Genomic DNA, 6,000 nt, shown 5'->3' on the forward strand with positions numbered 1-6,000 from the left:
TACTAAGAGCACAGCGACCTCCATGATTCTCAAATGGAAGAAAGTTCAATCAGGACTCTTCCAAGACCTGGTCATCTGGTGAAACTAAGCAATCAGAGAGAATGGCTTTTGTATGAGAGGGACAAAGTTTCAGAAGAACCACCATCACTGCAGCCCACCACCGATCCAAGCTTTGGCAAAGTGGCCAGACGGAAGCCTCTCCTCGGTGCAAAAACTCTCAGATTGTGAGGAACAAACAGATGTGACCGTGGCACTAGAATGGGTCATAAATAAAGAGCTTATGGACTTTAACCATGGCACTTTCTTAGGATGACAGCTTTGCCACGATCTGTTATAAGGTGCTTTTAGTTAATGCATTTAGATTTTAGTGAAAATGGAAGTGCCTAAGAGCACCAAAAGCTCAGCCAAGAACCAGCAGACCAAACAAACCCAGAGCCACCAAGTGCTGGATCACAGTGCATAAGTGAAAAATATCACTTATCCTCTGTTGCATCACTTACAACAGAGTACCAACCTGTCTCTGAAAGCAACATCAGAACAAAAGGAGAACATTAGAACAATACCTAGAGGAATTCATGCAGTAATGTTCTAACACTAAAAGTTGGTGGAGAAGGGATAAGAAAAGGAATAATGGTCTGCTTTTCAGGGTGTGGGTTAGGCTTCTTGGTTCCAATGAACTTTCCTGTGCCACCATCACAATGCCACGGAGCACAAAGCAAGGTGCTTAAAGACATGTGTGGTGTGGTGGAACATCAGTGGCCTGCACAGAGCCTAAACATCAACCTTCCTGAATATGTTTGATCAAATTCAAACCTGGCCTATCTTTTTTTTTTTTGACTGCTGAGTGGGCACAAATTTTCATGGTTCCATGAAAATGACAGTGACATGACAGTGTAGTTCAACAGCCTTCCCTAGTCACCATATCTAAATCTAATATCGTACCTTTGGGATGTGGTAGAATGTGACATCTGCAATATGAATGTCTAGCTGTCAAATCTGCAGTAATTATGTGATGCAATCATATTAACATGGACCAGAATATCATATGAAAGTACTGTGGCTGCTTAAAAGTCTTAATTGTAATTCATTAGGTTTGTATTCCTAGTATATGTGTGTACTAAGTCATGTCAATACTTAACTACCTCAACGAATGGATCGGATATACAGTTTTATATATTTTTTACTTTTACCCCCAATGTGTACAAGTTTGTAATGATGGCAGAAAAATAGCTATCTACACGTCGCTAAAGGTAGAAGCATTGTACTGGATTTATTTATGTTACCTTAGGCCGAACTTTATTTACATCTCTTCAAAGACAAGATCAATCGGTGGCTCTCAGACCTTCAGAAATCCACTGTACTTTCTCAGTTTGCTTGATCACACGTTTATTCTCAAAATCAGTTAAGTTATGAATGAGGCTTGCTGGAACAAAAAAAAATGACTACATTTACTAGGATCTTGCCTCGGGGTCTAAAATAGGACCAGAAATTAGGACCTCTAGGATAAACAGCACAAGCAGCACCAGTTTTACAATATGATCCTTAGGGAAATCACTCTGAAAAGCAACTGATCATACACGTTAACTTAAATACAATTAAAAAGCATTTTAAATGAGTACTGACCATAATGTTGTATCTGCATTAACAAGAGCTTTGGAAATCTTAAAATCATGAACACGTTTCGTAATGATTGAGATTAGCACAGGAATATGATCCTCTGAATCTTCTAAATCAGGGGCTCTATGTTCTGGAGCCAGAGACCACTTTCACTGTAAAAATGGGGAAATTAAGACTTAAACAATATGACCTCCAAAAAAGTCATTTATATTTGTATATTTTTTTTTCAGATAGACTTTAAATATGCCTTTTACTAAAAGAATGAAATGAATTAATCAAGTCCAAGTTCACATTAATTATTAATTTACACATTTACTACTTTAGAGGTTTGGATTAAACCCATTTAATTAAGGGGGAACAGTCAAAGAGGCTAATACCTGTTGTGCTCAAAAGTTTGCACACCCTTGGGAGAATGTGCAAGATGTGTACCATTTTAAAAAAAAAACATGAGTGAGAAGGTAAAATACATTTATTTTATTTCTTATAGAACTTAGCATAATAAGTGTATATGTATATGTTAATATGTAAGGTATAACAGAATGGCAAAATTAAACAAAACATAACAAAAAAGGAAATAATCCCTGATTAAATATTTGCACACCTTTAGTTATTAATATCGTGTATTGTCCCCTTTAGCATCAATGATGGCATGCAGTCTTTCGTAATAATTGTGCATATGGTTCTTATTTCTCTCAGGTGGTATAGCTGCCCATTCTTTTAGCCAAAATGACTCCAGTTCCTGTAAATTATTGCTTATTGTCTTCAAACTGTATGTCTGAGATCCAAAGTGGCTCAATGATATTGAGGTCAGGAGACTGTGATGTCCTCCAGAACCTTTTTCTGCTGTAGCCATTTGAAGGTCAACCTTGCCTTGTGCTTTGGATCATTTTGGAACATCCGAGAGAGTCACATGAGCAGCTTTCGTGCTGTTGAATGCAAATTGTCGCAGTATTTTCTGATAACATGCTGCATTTATCTCACCATCAGTTTTTACTAACTTCCTTCTGGCACTGGAGCTCACACAGACCCAAACATAAGAGATCCACCAACATGCTTTACAGTGGGGATGGTGTACTTTTCACCGTAGGCCTTGTTGACTCCTCTCCAAACATATCGTTTATGGTTATGACTATAAAGTTCAGTTTTGGTCTCATTACTCTAAATGACTCTGCTCAAGAAGCTGTGATTCTTGTCTAGGGGCTGTCTGGTGTGCTAAAGGGGCAGTAACGGCTTTCTCCTGACACCTCGACCATGCAGGTCATTTGTGCTCCTTACTGTGCTCCTTAAAACAACATTTTTTTTCCAGAGCAGCCTTTATTTCTTTCAAAGTTGTTTGTGAGTTTTTCTTTGCGTCCCAAACAATTCTTCTGGCAGTAGTGGGTGAAATCTTCTTTGCTTCACCTGACCGTGGCTTAGATTCAACAGAACCTCTTACTTTCCACCACATCATCAAAGATTAATCAATACAGATTGGCATTTTCAAGTGTTGAGATATCTTTTTATAACCCTTTCTTGCTTTATAAACTACTTTATTATGCAGGTCCATAGACAGTTCCTTTGTCTTCTCCACGGTACCGTATACAACCAAGTATACAGCCATGACCTGAGAAACTCACTGACTATTTATGCGCGGACACCAATTACAATTACAATGAGTCACAGATGTGGAAACGTCCCTTTTAAGCCATTTAAACCTCTGTGTGTCAACCTGTGTGTTTATAATGTGGCCAAACATTCAAGAATATGTAAACATTTGATCAGGGTTGTTTAGATGATTTCAATTATCATTAGGTTTTAAAAAGGAGTCAAACATCTATGTGATAATTAATGACCTCACGTGATCACTGTCCTTAAATAATAATAAAAAAATATTTTGCATTATCAGTCATCTTTCCCAAATAAATGGTAATGTTTAAACATTTCTTTTAGGGTATGCAATCGTTTGAGCACAATTATAACTCAATAACAAATCTAACTTTATGAATTTTGCTTTTCACAACGATAACTTCATTAAAAATTCACTGACCACTCAGCTATGCTCCACGCTCTACACACCTGGATCTTCTTTGATTGACCACAACTTTAAATCACTGCATTGAAATAAATAAATAAATAAATAAATAAATAAATCTTATAATTATGTCCAGTTCTAACAGGATGGATGGATGGATGGATGGATAGATGGATGGATGGATAGATGGACAGATGAATCCCAACACATAAAAAAGATCAGTTCCTACAGTAGATTCCTAGATCACGGATTTAATCACAGAAAATAGATCAGTGTCAGTTTTTCTTTCTTTCCTTATTTGACCCAAAGGATCCTGGTAATGTTTCATTCTATTCATTTCCACCTGATGTATGACTTTGCATAGTAGCAGGTTCATAATAACAATAACACCAACACTAACACTATATATTAATAATCACAGACTAAATGTGCATTTGCAATGTATAAAATATTATACATTTATTATTATTATTATAAATGTTACATTATTTAGAAGTCGGATGTGACGCCTGGGCTTTGATTTCAACAACCCAGATATGATCGGCATTGTTATTATTATTATTATTATTATTATTATTATTATTATTATTATTATTATTAAGAGAACTGATTTCATAAATTATCCAGATAAATCTGATTCAGCCGATTAATCGGAACAACCTCAGTGAAAGAGGACAGACGGTCAGATAGATGGACAGATAGACGGACAGATAGATGGACAGATGGACGGATGAATTTCCTATGTGCGTCTGACGACTGGGTGTGCGCGCAATCTCACCATTCGATGTCTTCATTTCGTCTTTTAAACTCCGTCACGTCTCATTCACTCTTCTGACATCCGATTCGGCTTCCGTAATTAATCGCGCATCGTGTCGAACCATTTCTGTGTTCGGAAACGAAATGACAGCAGCTCGAGGAAGCAAAGTCAGAGAGAATAAACGGATTGGTTCGTCTAAGACTAAACTAATCTAAACAGATCTCTAGGATGCGAGTGCGCCAGTGTTCAAACGCTCGACACTCGATTAAGTGCGCAGCCTACCAGGGCGTGTTTATTTTGGTGAATGAAACGCCGTTGCGCCCCCTGCTGTCACAGTATAGAAACGACAAGAAATCAAAGAATTCTTTTAATGTAAATTTCTTATTTTACATCAAATTAAGTTCTGACAGACAGAATAAACACATTTTTAAACAGAATACATTTTTATTCATATGACAAAACATGTAACAAACAAAACATTGAGATTTTTAACTATTTTTATACGTATCTTTGTCCAAGAGGTTTCCTAAGAAGAGCTAACAGTAAATTTAGAATTGACATGCAAAAAAAAGGCAGTTTGACCACAAATAAAATGCTAATTGCAGTACAATGTATTTTGTGCAAAGGTCTTCTCATGTTTCAGAGGAAACTGACACAGAAATTTCCTCCTACTTCCCAAAAACATGAAGCATGCCAGTAAGTGAACTGGCTAGTCTAACTATGAATGTGTAAATGTGTGCACATGGTGCCTTGTAGTGGCCTCTAATCAGAAGCAGAAAAAGAATCAGGTTTATTGACCAAGTTTGTTTTGCACACATAAGGAATTTGGTAGTTGCTTTGGTGACCCTCAAAAGTACATACATAAATAACAACACTATACATTTAATTTACAGACAATACTATAGAGATTAAATAAAGATCTCTACAACACTAGAAGGATTCAGACATTTTTGTCCACACAGGCTTGCTCAGGTACTTATTCAGTCTCTTGTCATCTCAAGACTTTACTACTGCAACTCACTGCTGGCAGCCCTCATCACTCCTCGCTCTGCACCTCACACCCTCAGAGCTTCCAGTACTGCTTGACTGGTCCCACCATATCTCAGGGTAAGAGGTAAGTATACAACAAGACTATTTTTTGTTCTGGCACCAAGGTGGTAGAATGAGCTTCTCCTAGGGGTCCGGACAGCTGAGTCACTTGCTATGACGGTTGAAGTACTTCTTAACGAAATACTTGAACTAGTACTTTCTCCCCTGTTTGTTGTATGTAAGTCTATAAAAAACCTTTGAACAGTGTTTTATGCTCATGGTATCTTAAGTATGTAACCTAGTGAACCAGAGTTAATGTATTCAATGATAGAGACTTAAAAGCACTTTTGTATTTAATATGATGACTATTTGTACAATACACAGTATACAGTACAAGATGTGTGAGTAGTGGAAGCAGCAATAGTGTGTGTATCAGATGGGGATGAAATGATGACTGACTGTTCTTACAGTGTAGTTTATGTAGATATAAAGTGGAGTGTAACAACGACGAGTTCCAGGGTGAATCCAGAGTAAATACCTTCCTCGAGTTCTGTGTTAACAGCATAGATTCTGGATCCAATGCAAC

The 6,000-nt window shown here is 37.2% G+C and overlaps 1 protein-coding gene across 3 annotated transcripts in view; it reads right to left on the minus strand.

Moving 5' to 3' along the window:
• tex2 (testis expressed 2) overlaps window positions 1-4,607 on the minus strand; it is a 30,614-nt gene extending 26,007 nt beyond the window's left edge. The window contains exons 1-3 of one of the 3 annotated variants that reach the window (XM_047800526.1): window positions 4,407-4,607; window positions 3,644-3,707; window positions 1,624-1,769 (exon numbers count right to left, since the gene is read on the minus strand). The gene's annotated coding sequence lies outside the window, so the exon portion shown is untranslated. The remainder of the gene's footprint in view (window positions 1-1,623; window positions 1,770-3,643; window positions 3,708-4,406) is intronic. The other 2 variants (XM_047800527.1, XM_047800525.1) reach the window with 2 other exon arrangements.
• Window positions 4,608-6,000: the final 1,393 nt, after the last annotated feature.

Source organism: Tachysurus fulvidraco, chromosome 15 (genome assembly GCF_022655615.1).
Source record: "Tachysurus fulvidraco isolate hzauxx_2018 chromosome 15, HZAU_PFXX_2.0, whole genome shotgun sequence".
Taxonomy (NCBI): Eukaryota; Metazoa; Chordata; class Actinopteri; order Siluriformes; family Bagridae; genus Tachysurus; species Tachysurus fulvidraco.